At 39.3% G+C, this 19,689-nt stretch overlaps 1 protein-coding gene across 8 annotated transcripts in view; it reads left to right on the top strand.

Annotated features, from left to right (window-relative positions):
* Positions 1-19,689, top strand: part of CHL1 (cell adhesion molecule L1 like) — a 139,710-nt gene that overhangs the window by 8,191 nt on the left and 111,830 nt on the right. The window contains exon 1 of one of the 8 annotated variants that reach the window (XM_054076719.1): positions 3,812-3,828. The exons of the other annotated variants lie outside the window; for them this stretch is intronic. The gene's annotated coding sequence lies outside the window, so the exon portion shown is untranslated. Of the gene's footprint in view, positions 1-3,811; positions 3,829-19,689 lie in introns of those variants that run through there. 8 annotated transcript variants of the gene reach the window in all.

The raw sequence follows: 19,689 nt of genomic DNA, 5'->3' as shown, positions 1-19,689 counted from the left end.
CACCTTTCTATTATTGTCTGAATGCGGTTTGACTTAGGCTTTCACCTAAATCTGGGATTTTGATTATCTCTGATTATTGTGTTGAATTGCAGCATCCCTGCTGCCTGTGTCTCTGTAGCACTCAACCAGTGATTTTGCCCACCCTGCTGGCAGGTGCTTTTCGGCTAATATCTGCCCAGATGGTGCCTACCTGCTGGGAAACACTTGGACTCACCTTTTCAGCTTCGTGTTATGTCCCAGGGAGCTGCTGAAAATTGAGAGCTGTTTGAGCTATATTATGGCACAAAGCTTTATTAAAGTGCAGTAAGTGTGGTGGCACCAGAAAGTAATGCAGCTGGTCTGGTGATGCAGCCCCTAAAGAAAAGGAAGTTTCTCCTATTTATTTCCACGTGTGCAGGATCCAACCTTTCGAAGCATTGTACCTAATTATCCTGCCACTGCAGGAAATTTTCACTGTCAGCCGTTCTGCCTGTCAGACATCACTGTACAGCAAAACCTGACATAATTCCAACTGCATAGCAAGATGAAAATTTCATCATTGGTGTGCAAAAAAAATATTCCTTGGTGTTTATTTTAAAAAAAACCCAAAACAGTAAAAAACAAACCAACAGGCAACAAACATCAAGAGCAATTGATGAATCCAATATTTTTTTGTGATACACGATAAGAATAATCTTTGTATTCAGCATATAAGCAATATTCTCCATACAGACCTCTCCCCCTGTCATCTTCCAAAATGTACGCTGAGCTTGTCTGTGCACAAAGCTCCTTGTAATGGGTGGTAATTAGACCAATTTTTTTATCCTTACATAGGATAAGATATAGGCAAGAACACTATATATTTGCCTTGTTAATTATATAATTCACTCACTAAAAAGAGTAAGGTATGCAAACTTTTGCAGCTCAGGCAATGGCAATCCACTTAATCATTTATAGCTTTATGTGTTTTATAATCTCCAAACACAAACGTCCCCAGAGAAGGAATGCGCCCTTACAAATTTTAGGCCTTTAAATTAAGTGAATTTAAATTCACTCATTTGCATACTTTTTTTTTTTTCTTTGTTCTGCCTGAATGAGATATTACTTCAGTAATTGAACTGTAACTTCGCTACAGGTAAATAATATAAGACAGGTTATATTCCAAATGCTTGACTGCATAAGGGTTGTGCGGTGCTAATGCGGCAATTTGCAGCGCACCTTTGAGAGGAGACAGTGTCCAGTCCACTTAGGATCACCGAGTGCTGGGCTGGTGCTTGAAAGCTCAATTAATGTGTGGTGCTAAATGTGCTTCTTGAACAGGGACTCAAAAGTATGCTGTGGGGTGGTGAAACGGGTATGCCTGGAAAACCCTTCTTACTGAGTTAATGTCATACAGATAGACCAAAGCTGAATGCTTCTAAAATTCAGATTTTACAGCTGAAACATAATACTTAAGTCTCTGTACCGGCTGTGGCAATACCTTTTGTGGTCTGTATTGTTCTCCGCAGGGGGATTTGGCATCCATGTACCTGTGCGACAGATTAACTGGGATGGGTGGACAAAAGAAGTCGTGGGAGGGAGATGCAAGGCTGATAAAAGGGATAAACTGTCTATTGGAAAAAGTCTTTGTTTACTATTTTTGGAAGAGGTAGGGCGATATATCATGCAAAGACAACAAAGTATTTTTGGTTCCATTATCCTATGTGTCTTGGTGTACTATGGGAATACTGGAGGAGCCCATGTACAAAGAGAGAAAGCAGAAGGAGGTAGGGGATTATTTTCTGGGGAGTTTGGCACCAATCCCAGAAAAATAATGGATAAATTGATAGAGGACTGAATTAATATAGAGTTAAAGAATAGAGAGATAATTAAGGCCAGTCACCATGGATTTCTGAAAAGGGAGCCCATTCCTGATGGGGTTATGAGTTTGATAGATTTGGGTAACTAAGCATTGTGACAGAATTTTCTAGATGTTAGATTTGGTATCTCATGAGATCTCAGTTAAAAACAAACAAACAAACAAAAAAAAACTCCCAGCAAACCTAGCATGTTGTATTACTAGCAGTCTTGTTTAATGGATTAAGATTTAGCTAACAAAGCTGAGAAGATATTTCTCCATGGGGGTTCTTTATTGAAAGATGTGGGTTTAGTGCAGTTTCACAAGAATGAGAACTAGTCCTGGAACTGTTTAACGCCTCTATCAATAATCTGGACACAAAGATTAAATTACTGCTGCCAAAGTTGTGGATGAGGCAATATCGGTAGTGGGGAAATAATCATAATAAGCTATATGGTGCAGGCTGACCAGCTGGCAAGATATTGCCTTTTCTCCTCTCCCCCCACCAGTCTGTGCCTCAACTAATGCCCTGGAAGAGGGTCTCCTTGAGAAGAGTTACTGTGAAATGGTATTGGAGGGGTCACAAAGAAAGGAAGATCACGATGCTATGGTTGAAGGACTAGTGGGGTTCTTTGACACAGGGTTTTTAATCTCACTGCATGAGAATGCTGGAAAGCTGTGGTCAGTTTTGGTATCAACAGCTGAATAAAAGGGTTTGAAAAACTGAGGAGTCTAGAAAAAACCAACAGTATTGATTTGAAGAGTGGAGAAAATTCCCTGCAGTGAGAGATTTAGAAAGTTCAATCTGCTTAGCTCATCAAAAAGAGGATTGAGAGGGGACTTGATTACAGGAACAAGTATTTTCATGGGGAAAGCAGATCCAGCTTTTTAATCAAGAAGAGAAAAGAATAATAAGATCCAATAGCTAGAAGCTGTAGCTAGACAATTTTAAATTAGATATTAAACACATTTTTTAATCTGTGATTAACCACTGGAATGAACTATGATGTGTTCAAGTCAAAACTGGTTACCTTGTCTGATATGATCCGTCAAACACAAGCTTCTGGATATGATTTGCTGGCAATAGGGAAGAGCCCAGCAGCCTGTGACATACAGAAAGGTGCAGAGGCCTTAAAATCTCTGAGCATTCAAAGGGCAATCAAAGGCATAAGGTAAGAAAAAGGAGGAACATAAAAGGGAGACATAAAAAGGAGAAACAGCCACTGAAAGGACAAAGAAGGGAATTTTAGCTGGGGAAGGAGCTTCTGTTTCTAAATACGGGAGCATATGTCTCAACAAAGTGAATTTTGGCATTGGAAACACCTTGAGTGTTGGCAGAGATGGAGTAATCTGTTTTGCAGTCAAAACAGCAATTTTAGATTCTGTGCTTTGTTAATGATGATGAAGAAACCTCCTATTTGCAGTTTGGGCTTTTGGCACCATTGGCTCCCTGTTCTGCTGTTGTAAGAGAAGGCAGCGCAATCAACTTTGTTTAGATGTGAGGGAGCCAAGGGATATATCCCACTGCGAGAGCTGTGCCGTGCTCCTCAGAACTGAAGGGCATATTGCGAAATCGTGCTATAGCCCAGGTGATACCTTTTCAGTGGCGAGCTGCCACTGTGGTCTCTTGTGTGACCTTCACTTTATCGACATCAGTTATACGTAGGAATTTTAAAAGAAATCATGAACCCTGTATCTATACCATTAAAAAGAGATTCTTGGGAAATTCAGCAGTAAAACCTATGTGGTCTCAGCTGGTTTTGATGATTATTGTCTGTGTATGTGTTTGTCCTTTTGAAAGAGTTTAATCATATCAGTGACTTTTGTCTTCTTTTTTTAAAGAAACAAACTATATGTCCAGTGCTTACAGTGCCCAAATAACTAGATAATTAAAATGTCATACTGTGTTTACTCTGTGGGCAGGTGCAATGTTTCAGTCCAGATGATGGTCCAGGTAAATCTGCTGCTGTTTTTCTCCGTGGATCTCCAGTTATAATGAAAGCAAAACAGATGTAAGTCACTTTGCTATCGTGGAAGCGCTTTAGCCAGGATTGAATATCAGTTTTCTAGAAAAAAACTGTTAAAAGCTTTGTCTTGTGTCCGCAGTAGAGAATGTACTGTAATCATTATGTGGAGAGAAAGAGCTCACATATGTTAATTTTTACAACTCCATCACAAAGCTACTACCTTTGTTTAGCAATACTTCCTATATTGAAACGATTGTGAAATAACTACTCTCTTCAAAACCAAAGCTGGTGATGTGTTTCCTTTGGACTGTTTAACAGAAACTTTTTGTGATAGAGCACCCAATTACCTGCAGCTCTGCATGGGTCAACTATTTCTGCCTTGGGTGGCCATAAACATTTTACATTGCCAGCAATAATGATAAACAGTTTTCTGTCTTCTGGGACAGAGGTTTTCAGGACTGCTCTAAAACTTGGACTTGTTATGGTAATAGTCTCCTTGAAACTAAGACTGAGAAGTTGTAATAAACTGGTTTATTGTTGAAAAAAAAAATCCAAGAATGAGTGCCACCTGTACTAATTCATTAACTGGACACTAATTGTTACAAAGCACTGACAGAATTCTGTTGACTTTGATGATAATTTTCTTTCTCAATGAACATCCGAATAATTGTCTTTGCCTAAGGATTCCTGAGAAGCTGCTCTCAAATAGGAGCAGCACTTCAGTGTTTAACTCATGACATTGTGACATCCGCTAGGAACACAGAGAGGTAGGAATTACCCTATTCAATCCGATTAAAGATCCAATTAACTTAGAATCTTATCTCTGTTAGTAACTAATACTAGGTGACTCAATACCCTGCTGAAAAAAAAAAATCCAAGGCAACCCAAAACACAAAAAAACCCAAGCCCAAACCTTCCTCCACTGATCTGTCATTATCACAATTAAGGAACAATGTTCCTGGAAGATTTTTTTCTTCTTTATTTCTTTTTTATTTTCTTCTTACCAAGCACTCACTGCTTGGCTCTTGTCCTGAAACGAGATCAATAACTCCTATAAAATCTTGTCCTGCCTGGGGAAAGTATTATCATTACTACTTTAAACATCTAACAATTTTCCTAATCATTATGCCCTTTGTATCAATAACATTTTTGTATCAGAGAGTTCAGAGAGTTAATTATTGTGATTTTCTTTCCCATTTTAAATTTGCTGTCTTTTAATTCCAATATGGTCATTAAAGTGACTATTTGACCTGGTTTCATGTGTTTTTGTAAATAGTTATATGTCTGTCATGTTCATTGCTTGAAATGCTTCATCTGTACATGAAATACTGATAATTCTTTTCATTCCTTTCTTAAAGGAGACTTTAATATTTTCCTTATTTTTGGGCTGTGTAGTCCTTTCTGCTTGTGTTATTTTTGAACACAGTTACACTTGGTGTCAAAAGTAAGACTATATTAGCAACACAACTAAATTGTTCATCTTGCACCATACTTATTTTCAGTCCATTCTAATGCTTTCTGTACAGAACCGCCCATCTCAGTTGCATCTTGACCACCTCGGCCTGCTGAGCAGATGCTTTCTATTGAAGTGATTTTTCTTTTTTTTTGTAGAAAGAAAACAATCCAATAGAAACACAATTCCCTTTCAGCCTTCTGAAGGCCAGGGGCTATTTTGTAAATTTAGCTGCAGTTAAATAAAATGAAGCAAATCTGTTATGGCCCTCTGAGAAAGTCTGTTATTTTAGTTCATTGGTAATCTCTAAATATAGGGATCAGAAATTAATGTCGCCTTGGGTAGGTTATTCTGTAACTGCCTCCTGTGAGATTTTTCACAGTTGTCTTTGGACTGAATGTCTTGGCTATTTCTTCAGAGATAGTGGTTTGAGTTGACAAGATGTTGATGCACCGTAAGATATATATATATATGTACATACACAATTAATTTTATTACTTACTGTATGTGTATGTCTTTGTGTGGAATTGTTTAACCATGATGGCAGTTCCTGTAAAAAGAAGATAATTTTGAATATATTTAGAGAGCATATGTGTACTTTTTTTTTTTCCTAAACAGTTTTGTGCAACAGGCAATAGCTTTTGCCTTGGGCTTTTGAATCTGATATTACTTAATCTTCTCTGAAAATAATCAACATACCAGCAACATCTGATGTGACTGAAAGGGAAACAAACAAAAGCAGCTCAATATGGAGCATATCAAATTTTTATATTTATTCCAGAGACATCAATTTTCAAACTTGAAATTAAACATAATGCGTATGTTTATGAATCTATGCATACAAGTGCACATATATTTTCTATTTATAAGTATATATGTATGTAATTCAGATCTGTGTCTTGTGCAGGCATATGAGAAGTTCTGGAAAGCTCATAATGTTTGTTGGCTCCTAATATTTAGCAGTTAGGTCTTACCACAGCTATGGAGGAGTGATTCAGACTCCTTCTGTTTTGGGGTACTACTTTTATTTGGAGGATTCTTTCTGTAGAAGAACGTCTTCCTTTATTTGGCTGGAGACACTCGCTATGGCAGATGTTGTGACTCAGAGCAGACAAGAAGATTCAGATTTTGGGCTTTTTTTTTTCCCTGCTTTATTTTTTTTCATAAGTGACTTGCCCCCAGGCATGTTTTGACAGGGAGAATATAATTTCAATTTAAATGTGAATGTGGAGGCTTTCCAAAGCTACAAATCAGAGATTTTTCAGCATGACTCAAAGTAAAAAAAAAAAAAACCGTGTTATGCATGCTGATCATTTGCTATGGTGGCAGGGTGTTGCTCTGCAACTGAAACCCATGGTTTATTGCCTTGTTACAGGTTTGGACATGAGAGGCAGCGTCCATGAGTGAACTTCTATAACTTTGTTATTTTCCTCCGTAACCTATATAAAGGCAAATGTGGCAGAGCTGGTTTTATCTTGCTGCCTTCAGCTAGGCTGGGATGGTGACTGGTAGTTTAAATCTCATTTCCCCTACTTATTTTAAATGACTAGGTGAATGTCTAGCATCAGTGGGTAGAGGATATTTTGAAAAGGCAAAATAATTAAGCCAATCCGGAGGATGCTTCCTGCCAAAGACTGCCAGAGGGCCTTGAAGGGCTCCTTGTCTGTACCAAGATGTTTGCTTTTCACCTTTAGAATGGGGAGAGGTACAATGAGGAGAGGAATTTCTTCTTTATTGTGGTGATTTTTTTAAAAAAAGAACTATTCCAGGAAAATTAATGAAGGGAATATCTATAGATCCGAGTATCATCCCATGAGCTATCTTTTTTTTTGTGATCTGTGAGACTTTGAAAGCAAGACACCTTAATAGTCCAAATCTCTAACATTTTAAAGTTTTTCCTGAGTTTAAGAGCAGAACTTTTTCTTTCTAGTGAAATAAAGCAAAAAGACATCCCCCGATCCCCCCATTTATTGCCTAGATCTCCAGATTTATGGCAAAGTTATAAGAAAGGTCAAACTCGCATTGCTTGAAGATGGTATTCTTTGAGTGGGTTCTAGCTTTCTGAGGATATTATCTGTCTTCTCAGAGTTTGTCTTTCATTCTTTCTCTTTTTATTCTGTTTCTCACCTTTTGTTCCAGCTTTTGACCTATGTTTCATCCCATTTTCTGCTTTTCCCTTTCTAGTTTTCCTCACTCCACCAGTGCTGAGTCTCAGGGCAGGCATACTTGGGTACGAGGTGATACTGCAGCCCCTGGGACTACCCCAGTCGTGGTGATTTGGTGTTAATGTGGTGTCAGTAAAAGGAACAATGCTGATCGAGGACTACTTTCATCTGTGTGTGACTTCAGTTGGGATCTGTTAATTTACTCTTCTCTTAGAAATTATTGAAATTGTGGAAATTTGTGTGCAGGCAGGATCTGTCCCTCATCCTTGGCTACATTAGCCCAAAGTCTGTGGCATCTTATGGTCCCTTTAGGGAGACGTGGACATGAGCTGCCTTTGTGTCACCATGTTCGCAAGGCTTTTCCTTCTGTGCTAAGAATACAGTATAGGAAAGGAACAAGAGCAAATTCTGATAGCTTTAGCCCGTAATAAGTCTGATGTCTTCAGGGAGAACGGCTATTAAAGAGCCAAAATTCTCTAGGAGATTGTCACTTGGCTAATGATGATCGTAGCCTATGGCAGTCAGGGATGATACGGCTGATACTTAGCAGGGGTTGTGAACCAATTAGTCTGCTCAACAAAATACTTGGTCCACTGGGTGCAAATGTTAAGAATATTTATAGGGCTGGCTATGGAGTCAGCTAATCAAAACTGGAGAAAGCTACTTAAGAGGCTGTCCCAGGCTCTACAGAGGCCCTGAGATTACACAGCTGACAGATAAACAAATGTTTGCCCATGTAAATATTGGGACTTAAAGATTGCGTTTGAACTCTTTTTCAGTTTTCTAGCATAGTAAAATTAATTAGGGGTGCTTAAAACACGCTAGTCTGCTTCCCTGTGGAGAGTTGACTTCAGTGGTGGCTGTCCGTGTGTGATCTCCTGCAGGCTGGCTTGCTCCTGCCTGCAGTGGTGTGGTGTGTCTCACCTGGTCCAGGTAGGAGACCATTTCCATGATGGCAGAGGATGTCACACAAACTGGCTCAGATAGAAATGGCAGCAACACAATAATAGTTCAGCGAATACCGACGTGTTGTTTTGCATTCATTTACTGCTTAAGGTCTGAGCATTCCCATTAACTCTTTAACCCATTACCTCTTTAACGTGCTAACTTGCTGAACTATGGAACTATTACAAATCAACATCGCTGTCACTGCCTGATCCATTATATTACTCATGTCCAGTCCATTATGCTAGTGATGTAGAGAGTTGGTACTTAGGTAAGGTCTGATAGTACAGCTAGAGAAGAAATGCATCTAAATTTACAGGGTGCTTTGAAGGTTTATAAGTTCTTTTTTTTTTCCTTGGCTGTTTCTTTATTTTCATTTCATGGTAACTGTAATTAATAAAATATTTTTTAATTTTTTGCCCCTCTAATCTGAGAATTTGCTTAGCAGAATCGCTTCTGTTAAACAGATAATAGGATGAGAAAAATCCACAGACTTCACTGGAAAAGCTTTTCAAAACTTGAGAATGTTGATTCCTCAGATTTAAGATATGAATGTGATTATGCATGTTTTTACAGAGAATCTGCAAATAGAAGAACAGCTTTTAACCCTATTACTAAGCTTCCGATCAAAATATTCTGCCTTGCTACTTTACAGCTGTTATTTTACAGCAAGCAGTCAGTTTGAAACACAACCATTTTGACTTTGGTGCCGAAATGGTTTTCTCCAGTATTTATTTGAAAAATCACATTAAACTGTGGCATTTGTTGTATTTTACAAGCTCTACACTAAGTCTTCACTTATAGAAAAATAAAATATTAATAAAAGGTTGTCCTGCTAAGCACTATGTGATTTTATTTTTTTTTATTATTATGGGTTTTTATACTCTTCTGTGTAAAAGCTTTCTTTCTGCTACTGCTATTCAGGCTGTAAGTGGGTTTAAGTGCAATTGGTTTTAATATACAGATGTTATTTCTGATGGGCCTTGTATATTGCAAATGGCATAATGTCTTTTTTTGATTCTGAGAACCACGATGATTATTGGTACTGATAATTGTGTTAATAGTGCTATTCAGGGTTTTTGGTTTTGGTTTAGGTTTTATTTTCTGATGCTCATATGTGTATCAGAGGTGCAACATACTGGCAGTTAAATGGGGTAAAAATGGTCTTTTCAAGAGGAGGATCCAAATCCATGGATTCTCTCCAGGGATCTCATTAAAACACTCTTTTCTTAATATACTGTACTGCAATAACAGCTATCAGAATCCCCACAGTGTGGTTTCCTGATAGGTTAGTTTACACAGAATTAATTGTCTAATTTTGCAAGCAACTAGTACAGTGCACATTGATTTTTAGTTATTTATTTATTTTTAGTCTGATGTGTTGCTCTTGTCGATCTTGCTTCATATTTTGAGATTGTTTTTACAATTTATCTTTACTGCGTGCTGCTTTGTCAAAGTGTGTATTACATAAGAGTCATGATTTACTATTCTTCTTTCTGTCCTGGCATATGCAAGAATTGCTGTTAATTCAAGAAACAGCTTTTTGCATAAAGTGGTTTTAAGCAATGAAAATAAAAGGTTGCATTAGAAAAGCAAAATCTGGTCTAAGATGTCTGTGGTTTAGATGCTCTGGAGACCAGTTCTGGATGACCAGAATGGATTTCCCCTGTCCTTGGAGATGAACTTGCTGATTTGTCTGGGAGGAATAGCAAAGAGAAGGTGAGCCTTACACTGAACAAAGGAGCAGCAAGTTGAAGTCAGTTGATACAGAAGCACAGAAAAATGTATTTGAATAAAATTCTCAAATTCCTGAGAATTTGGCTTGAACGGGATTTAAAATTTATTTGGAGGCTTCCTTTGTAAATAAAGTTTTTGAAACATAATTTGCACACAAGCAGAAGACTTCTGTCTTACTGCTACTACCTGTGCTGTTCCGCCACGTGGGAAAGATGGAGTTCTGCAGAATGTTCTCCAGCTCAGTTTGGGCAGGACGGCTGGTAAAACAATTGCTGGTGTCAACCAACTGCTGAAAACTGCCTTCCAGCCTGAATCGTCGTTGCTGCTGACTCTCCTTCCCTTACCTGCTGAGGCTTATGTAGGTGGAGAAAAGACAATAAACTTGTGCCTGATTCCTTTTCCCTTGGACCTCGCTGGCTTCCTACAGCTTGCTGATGTTTTCACCCTGAGGAATGGCTTTGCTCTGGAAAGATCATTGCAGTGAGCTGGAAAAAAAAACGTGGGAATCCAGAGACAGCCAGAAGAGATGCAGCCTGAGGAGTCTGCAGAAATAAGAGAATAGTCCTGACCCAAGTATGTGCATTTGCAGATGCTTGAGTAATCGCTGTCCTGGTGTGGTGATAGGTAATTTAAACATCTCCTGTTTCTGTAGGATGAAGAGCTGGATGGAGGTGGGAGGGAGGGCTGAGGAACAGTGTTGAAGATAAGCAGGTCCCCATTGTTCCGGTTGGGAGTTCAGGCAAAGGGAGTCCTCCAGCTGGGGCTTAAAGGATGTAAAAGTGAAACACTTAGATTAATGCAAGTGAGCTCACTAGCTCAGAGTATGTCAGAATAGCTTATCTTGGGGGGGAACCCAAACCAGCAAAACTATTTGCAAAGCATGCTGTACTTTGGAAGCTATGTGTTTGTCAACACTTGAATTTCTGTTTTTATTTCTCATTTCCATACGTGAAACGTTCTCCAAAACTATGACTTCTCCTGTAAGAAGTGAGCATTTTAGATGGTGCTGCCCTCCTTCTTTCCAGCATGTCTAGGAGAGGGATATAGAAAAGAAGTCAGTGAAAGGTGATACTCCTTTGTCTTCTCATTCATTGCCATCTTAGCTCTTGCCTCTATTAGAGTAAAGGTGCAATTTATGCTCTGAATTTATAATGTCATAGCTATTCCAAACTGCTTTTGTAGAGAGGGGCTGTTTCTCCTTGTTTGAGGCTAGGTATGAAAAAGACTACAGACTGCAATATGGGTCCAGCCACTGGCGAAGTACTGCTGTTCCCAGATATTAAAGGCCGTGTTGTGTGCACTGGGTTTGTCCAGACATGAGCTTGTTCTCTGTTGGGAGGCATCTGAAATGTGAATATCCCATCCTGTCTAGTCCTGTGAGAAGAATTGGACAGCATGCAGAGCTTTTGAGTGGTGTGTCCCATCCTGGCACCACCGGTAATGTGCATGTTCTCATGTCAGTTGTTATCTCAAAATGTTGACATCGTATCCTAAATAACATTTAAGCAGGTTTCTTTCCATTAACAGATAAATTCACAGCACAATTGAAGTCAATGGGGCTTTTGTCACTGACTTCAATAGGCCTCAGCTTCCACCTCATGACTCCATGGGAAGGAGAATAAATTGCTGCCAAAGATGCAACTGTTTCTGACATCCAGTGGGAAAGAATAATTAGCAGTCAGTCATGGAACTGCCATCGTGGTTGTCTTATGAATAATAGAACTGAGTACAAGTGATAAGTTGCCTTCTAAGTGGGTAAAGTCATTTTAGCAGATTAGTATGAATGTAGGCAGCCAAGAAATATGATATGAAAACCAAGTGTGAGATGAGTTCTGGATGATAGGCATTAACTTTTCTGTCTGTCTGGCCTCTGAAACATACTGTGTAGTTCTCTGTAAATACTCAACCAGGAAGATGTTGGGAATCAAGACAAAATCAAAGACCGTGCTTTGTTTGGTTTTTTTATTTTTTTTTGGTAGAAGGGTGAAGGGCTGCGTTTTACGGACATGTGCAGCTTCCATGCATTGAGGAAACGCTGGCTTGGATACCCTGATTTCTGACAGAAAAACAGACCAGCTGGTGCAGCAGGTTGCTGGGATGTAGCACAAAGATAGGTGCTGGATTTATGGATCTATACACTTCAAGCAAAATGAGCCACAATTAAAGCAGAAGAAAGAAAGGCCAATGTAGTTTTAATCATTAGTTTCAGTTTGTAGTTGGTATTAATGCTGTGTGCAGTTTTGCGAGAGCATAAAGACGGCACTGTAATGCCGTGGCTTTTAACTAGGCCTGTTTATATATTGTGATTGGTGAAGCTATTGACTTCATATTCTTTCATGTTCTTTATGTTCCCTTCTGTTTTGATGTTATCATGCAGTCGTCTTAGCTACGTATTAAACAAGAGACTACTTCAATATAGAATGATCAAAGGGGTAAGGGAACACAAGGCCATAAAGGATATATGGAGAGCTCTGGGAGAATGGTAAGTTGAATTTAAAGGCTTTTTCAAGCTGCTTAATTCCTGCTTAGATTTCTGGTGTCACCAATAGGCAACAGTCCTTTTCTTTAAATCTTTTACTAAGGATTGACGGGCAGAATCACTGTTTTACATGGGGTTTAGAGAGTAAAAGGCCACCCTGAAGGTCAAGCCCTAAGAGATTTCCTCTAAGAGCTCATTGATTCTACTAGATTTTTGACTTGAACAAAGACCACTCCTTCCTAGGTCTGCAACTTGGATACAAGTGCCTTAGTATGTGCCAGCACAGAAGGCAGGAGCAACAGTGTAAGTGCAGGAAAAAAAATGGAGAAAGATGCTGTGGGGCAGACAGACAATGACTTCAGTCTCTCGCTTGTACAATTCAGGCTGGTGACATTATTAGCTACTAGTCCATGGAAAAAAAGAAAGTATTATTTTATCAGTTTCAGAAATGGATTATATTAACAGTGAAATTGGGCAGAATAAAGATTTATGGTCACATCCTCAGCTTGAGTAAACAGGCAGAGACCCTCTGCTTATAATAGGGATAGAAGAGCTTGCTGCAGCTGAGGAGCTGGGCTGTAAATACTGTGGGTCTGGTTTTCTTCACATATATAAATTAATGCATGGTTGCTGTGAATGCATTTGCATGTAACTGCCTTTATTTTGCACAGAAATGAAGATGAGCATGTTTTGCCTCTCTAACCTCATTATAATACTGGCTTTGCAAGTTGCCCAGTGCTGTGGTACTGATTAGCAAAATGAATCTGAAAGCCTACCCCATAAGCAAACTCTGTGTTTGTGCTATTACCTACTCCTGTGATATTTCAATCTGATCCATTAGAAAAATTAGCATTTTTATGGACTAATTAGGGGAAAATGTTGCTTGCACTCTTTCTGATACACTGAGATTTTCACAGCTTAGTAAAGCCAAATAGAAATGAAACATATTTCTCCCCCCCCCAAAAAAACAGAGGAAAAGCAAAAGGATTACTGAAATTAACTCAAAATATTGAGGAGATTGGAACTTAAAAAAGGGGGGGGGAATTAAGAGAAAATTAGACTGCTATCTATATTACTATCATATTGGCAGTTTGTAGACTTTTTTAAAATTCAAAATTCCGGATCTCCTTCAGCTATTTTGGTTCTTCAGGCATAAAAATATTTTAAAAGCTGTCAGTCAGTCACCATATTTTTTTGTGACGGTTGCAAAATGAACAGTAATGAGGATGAATAGTAATGAGTGCATTATTCAGTAACTATAAATACCAATTGATTTTCATTGTAACTTTATACATTTCAGTTAGCATATATTTTAGTTTTTCTCTTCTTTTTAATACAAAGCTCAGGTTTTCTTAGACCATAGCTGTTCATTTAAACATGTTTAGTTTTCCCATGTTACACTAATGAAGCACTTGCTTTTGAAGTTTACTTCTAAATATGCATATCTGTCACTTGCTCCTGCTCATGTTCTCCTCTTGCCAGGAGGGTAAAAATGGGTGTCTGTGACTAAATGTCTGAGGTCATCTTTTTGCAAGGGAAGTATACTTTCTTCTTAGAGGGTGGAATTCAATTATTTTAATCAGTGTAAGCATCTCCTGTTTTGATCGTTATGTTTTGATAATGATCTTGATTTACAGAGACACAGAGCAGTGAACCCCTCATTTTGGCCTTCTGCGGGGGAGGCAAAAATCTCCATCTCGCACAGAGGGTAGAAGTTCAATTAGGCATTTTGTTGTCATGGGAGGTTGATCATGCTTTGATTGGCTCCAGCTGACTGGCTTTTAGACCGTGATATTCTTCACCTGCAGTTGGATGCTTCTCCACTACGCATAGAATTTTTTATTGCAATTGAAAATGTTGCATTAAGTCAGAATAATTATTTCCAAATGATAATTTACAAGTGAATGCTCTGTGATAAATACAAGTGAAGGAGAAACCATTAAAATTGTAGAATAATTTAAGTTGGAAGGGACCTTTGGAGGTCATATTGTCCAACCTCCTGCTGAATGTAGGCACCACTTTGAAGTTAGGTCAGGTTACTCAGGGCTTTGTCCAGCTGAATGCAGTAATTCGCCTTCTCTTCCTCAGGTTAGACAAAGGGTTCTCCTAGCCTCTTCTCATAAGTTATGTGCCTCATCATCTTGGTCCTCTCCACTGAATTTTTGCCAGTTTGTCAGTGTCTGTTTTTGTAACAGGGAAACCAAAACTGGACACTCTGTTCCAGCTGCAGTCTCGCAAGTACTGAATAGAGTAATAATTGCTTTCCTTGACCTGCTGGCTGTGCTCCTGTGAATACAACCCAGCATGCAGTTGGTGTTCATCACTGTCGCTGCCAGCTCTTGTTCAACACCCAGGCTGTCATCCCCTGAGCTGTTTTCTGCACCGCAGGTTCCCATTTGCAGAGTTTCATGTATGCTTTGGCTGAATCCTGTAAGCTTTCTGTCAACTCACTTCTTCAGAGTGTTGAGGCGCTGCTGAATGGAAACGCATTCTCTAACATGTCAGCTGCTCTCCAGCTCTGGTGTCATCTGGAAACTTGCTGCTAGTATATTCCCTCTCATTGTCTAAGTTGTTAACAAAGATATTAAGTGGTAAAACAGATTGCCTTCAGGAAGATTTATTCTGAAATCTTCTTTAGTACTGAGGTGAGGATCACCAACCAGGTGGTTGGATGTAGGTGTGTGTTGCTCCTTCTTTCTCTTCTTGAGGACGGCGTGAGGACAATTGCCTTTTCCAGCCATCAAAAGGATCTCCCAATTTTGATAATATTTCAATGTCACGAAGGGCAGCCTCATAACGATGTCAGCCTGTTTCCTGCACATTCATAGTCCTGTGTAGGTCCAGTTTGATTAAGCGTTCTCTAACAAAATCTTCCTCTACTAGAGACAGGGCTTCCCTGCCCCAGACAAAGACATCAGGAACGTGGATCTGAGCTACCTGAGAGTAGGCCTTGCCAGTAAAGACTGAGGCAAAAAAGTTACTGACTGCCTCATCCCTCCTCTGTAATCTTTGTCATTAGTTCTGCTGAAATATTCAGGAGTGGCCCACATTTTCCTTGGTCGTTTGCTGCAGATCTACATATGGCTGAGCCTTTCGTGTTGGCCATACCATCCTTTGACAGTTTCAACTCCACCTGGGCTTTGGCTTTCCTATATTTGTCCCTACAACGTGGGACAGGTTTCTATAGTCCCCCTGGGTAGCCTGTCCCCATTTCCACCTTCTGTTCACTTTCTTTTTGTGTTTGAAATCAGTTAGGGATTACACGTTCAGCCAAGTGAGCCTTCTGCCATGTCTGCTCCACTTCCCAGTCGTCAGGGTGCTGGTTCTCTTGCTTTGAGGAGGTTTTCCTTGAAGATCAAGGAACTCCTCTGTGCCTTTCTGCACTCCAGGGCAGTCATCCGTGACATTACACCTGCTAGTTCCCTTAGCAAGCCAAAGTCTGCTTCTCTGAAGTACAGTGTCAATATTGTCTTTGCACTCATGAAATCTCAGTTGCTTGTGCTTCACCATTGCCATCTTGGATATCAGGGTACTTCAAGTCCCCCAGGATGACCAAGCCCTTTGATTGTGAAGTCTGAATAAAGCTTTGCCTGCTTCCAGTTCTTGATCTGATAGTGGGCAGCAAACATCCACAGCAGTGTACTTATTTGCCTTTCTGATTCTGAATCATAAAGATTAGCTCTTAACAAACCCGTTGTCTGTTTCACACCCATGAAAGTCTTGAAAAATAAACATTCAGTCACATCTGAGAAAAATTCTGTCTTCTGGGCATACATTTTATCAACTTTTAACCCTATACAATGCCTTTTCCATCAGGAACGGACAAAAACTCTCTTGAACTCTTTTGGGCTCTAAACATCCAGGGTACCATAGTAACTTAAGCATATGATTAGTAGCATTTCTTGATGGGGAATTGTTTGGTACAAAGTCTTGATGCATATCTGTGGACAGAAGGAGTTAATAGCATGCTTCAAGTCTTAAATACCAATGTAAAACACACATTGAATTGATGTATTTTTTCAGTTGCACTTTTCTCTTTGTGCTTTCGGCAGTTCAAAAGTTGCAGTACTGAAATCTCGACCTCAGTCATCATCTATGTTAATAAAATGCCCTGTGCTGTTACTACTTAGGCCATTAGCTTGAGTGTCGGAAGTGTTATTTCTGGCTCTGTAATTATCCTACTGCTGCAATTTCCCTGTCTGAATTGAAGATAACAAAGCTTTCCTTCTTTGCAGAGTACTTTGAGATTTGATGATGAAAATTGCTATATAAGGGTTTAATATTGTTATGTGAACAAATATCACATTGTTTGCATGGCTTGACCATCTTATAAGCAAGCAGAGAGCTGATGACCAAATCAAGATTAGAAGTGAACAAATGAGTTATAATGAACATCTTCAATCTATTGACTTTATTTTTTCCTGCTGTTTGAAAGTCATTAACTTTTATAAGTCATACTCCATAGAAATTTTTAGTCTGTAAATTTAGTCTGCTGGTTGGGTTTAGAAATCTGTTTAGTTTGTTTGTTTTGTGATTTTACTTATCACTTTCAGTGCTAAGGAAATTACGTATTAGTTTGTATGATCATTAGCAATCTGAACATAAAATCATGTATTATAAAGTTAAGTTTCCGATTTCAGTGTTGGACATTTTTCAAGTGCATTTAAAACACATTTCCAGGAAAATAATCTCTTAAAATTACAGATTGCGAGTGAAGAAACTAAACCAGGAAAAACAGTTGCAAACGGGGCATCATTATTTTAAACACAATTTCAAAAACCTTTTTTACATTGTTTTCACTTAGACTCATGAATTAAGTCCCTCTGATATTTCTGAGTTTATGTATCATGGCAGTTTGCATATGATTGACATTTGTGTTCCTCAGTTAAATTTGCATACTGCGTGCATAAAATTTTTAATGAGGAAATATTAGGGAAATAGTTTGTGAGGTGGTATAAAAATAGCTTAAAAAAAAAAAGAAACCCTACATTGATTTATCTTGATTAAAGAGAATGGCTGTGTGTTTTGGCACATGAGGTAGTCCAGTACAAAGGTAGTCCACAGCTTTGTGAAAGGAAGTTGTAGCAAGGTGAGTGTTGGTCCCTTCTCCTGAGTAACAAGAGACAGGATGAGAGGAAATGGCCTCAAGTTACATCAGGGGAGATATAGACTGGATGTTAGGAAAAATTTCTTTACTGAAAGAGTGGTGCACCATTGCAACAGGCTGCCCAGGGAAGTGGTGGAGTCACCATCCCTGGAGGCATTCAAAACATGTGTAGATGTGGCACTTCCAGTCATAGTAGTATTGGGCTAATTGTTGGACTTGATGATCTTAGAGTCTTTTGCAACCTTAATGATTCTATGATTCTATTCTATGATCCTGTGAAATCTAATTTGTATCTGGAAAACAAAGAACTAAGTTTTCTGGCTGTATTTTTTCTGGAAACCCTAGTATTGTGATATTGCATGAATCTCATGAAAAATGGTGGATATATTTTAGGTGACGTGTAGATATTCACAATGCTACTTTACCAGTACAGCAGAAATCCTTTAATCAGCCCACATGCCACTCAGTTTGCAGGCATTCTGAGCTGAACAGCGCAGGGAATGGTTTTAACAGAGTTGCGTGGTAAAAAAAGATATTAAAATAAAGTGAAAGGGCACTTTCACTTTAAGTTGTAAGGACAGCAACCTTTTATTGGACTAAAAAACTACAGTTTATGCATTTCACCCTGTGCTATTGTCTAAGGTGATTATTGCATCTTTTTATCATTTGTCAAATCTTCCTCCTTGAAGAACCTTCTGTTGTTAGTACGTGGAAGTGAAGCTTATTCCTCATTTGCAGTGGTGCTGGAGCTGATGGGAATGCTGCCCAGGCCTGAATGCTGGGATTTGGGGTCCTTTCATCTCACTGCCACCCATGTGCCACATGCACTCCACAATGGGATAAACCTTCATGATCTGCACTGAGAGGCAGAGTTGGGTCTCAGAAGAGTTGATGTGTAGCACAGCGCTGCCGGAGCGGATTAGCATCAGGAAGGCTTTGCTGTGGGACAGTGGCCAAAGCAGGGTCAGAGCTTCATCCTGGCCGCTGCTTCCCTCTTTTAATACTGTTTGGCTTTGTCAAGTTCTCTGGGCCAAACCTATTAATTATTTTCCTTGATGTTGCAGGGATCTGCAGCAGGCACGATCCAAGTAACATTTACATATTTAGGTTTTTGTTTTCAGAGCGTTATCTGAGCCTGACTCAGAGGCTTATACTTCATCCATTCCTGTATCTTTTAGAGAGAAACGGATGGATGAAATGTGAAGGTCACATTGCAATAGGAACCACTCACCCCTGCTCCAGTCTGTTCTTCCTCTGCAGTCAGACAGAGGAGCCCAGGGAAGCCTCCTGTTCCATCTGTGGCGTGGCTACAGGCGGCAAGTGATGCCAGCCCGAATCCTGGCTGCAGCAGTTGCTCCTGGTTCTGCTCAGAGACCAAACAGCCTCTGGGTATCTTGACACAGGGATCAGAGATGTTTTAAAGCCATCTTAGCTCCCTGCTGCTTCTCCCCTCTCTGCATCACACATAACTCAGCTGAAATACAGTGAAATACAGTGTCAAATACAGTGAATGACCAGCTGGGTGAATAAAAGCGTGAAGTACATTCTCTCACTTAGAAATCTGTTGACTCTCTGTAACCTTTTGGAAAATTGAAAAGACCAAAGTGACTGTAGTTGCAGAACATCCTAACAGTAAAATGGCAGTGTGAAGCAGGAAGCCAAAGTAGCACTGGGAATCCAGACATGGAGACGCTTTTCCCATTTCCACAAAGGAAAAAGATTATATTTCTACTTTGCATCTTTAATAATTCCAACAGATTTACAGGACCGGGGCACAAGGTCTCTAGGACATTTGTAATAAATCCGGGTTGATAAGTTTGCTGATTGTTCTGTTGTAGTACACAAGACATCAAAAACCAAACAACAGGTTCAGATTTCAACCTAAACTGCAAGACAGCCTCTTTCATTAAGATGCATTGTTTCAGTAATTCTTTCTTTTCACAAACAGCACTAAATGCTGTCTTTCTAGGCTTTTTTTGCAAGTGCAAATTTTCTGCAGCCTAGAGATGGCTGGGTTGAT

This window comes from Cuculus canorus, chromosome 11 (genome assembly GCF_017976375.1).
Source record: "Cuculus canorus isolate bCucCan1 chromosome 11, bCucCan1.pri, whole genome shotgun sequence".
In the NCBI taxonomy this organism is placed as follows: domain Eukaryota; kingdom Metazoa; phylum Chordata; class Aves; order Cuculiformes; family Cuculidae; genus Cuculus; species Cuculus canorus.
Note: the sequence above shows the minus strand (reverse complement) of the source record. Positions and strands in the feature narration are given on the sequence as shown.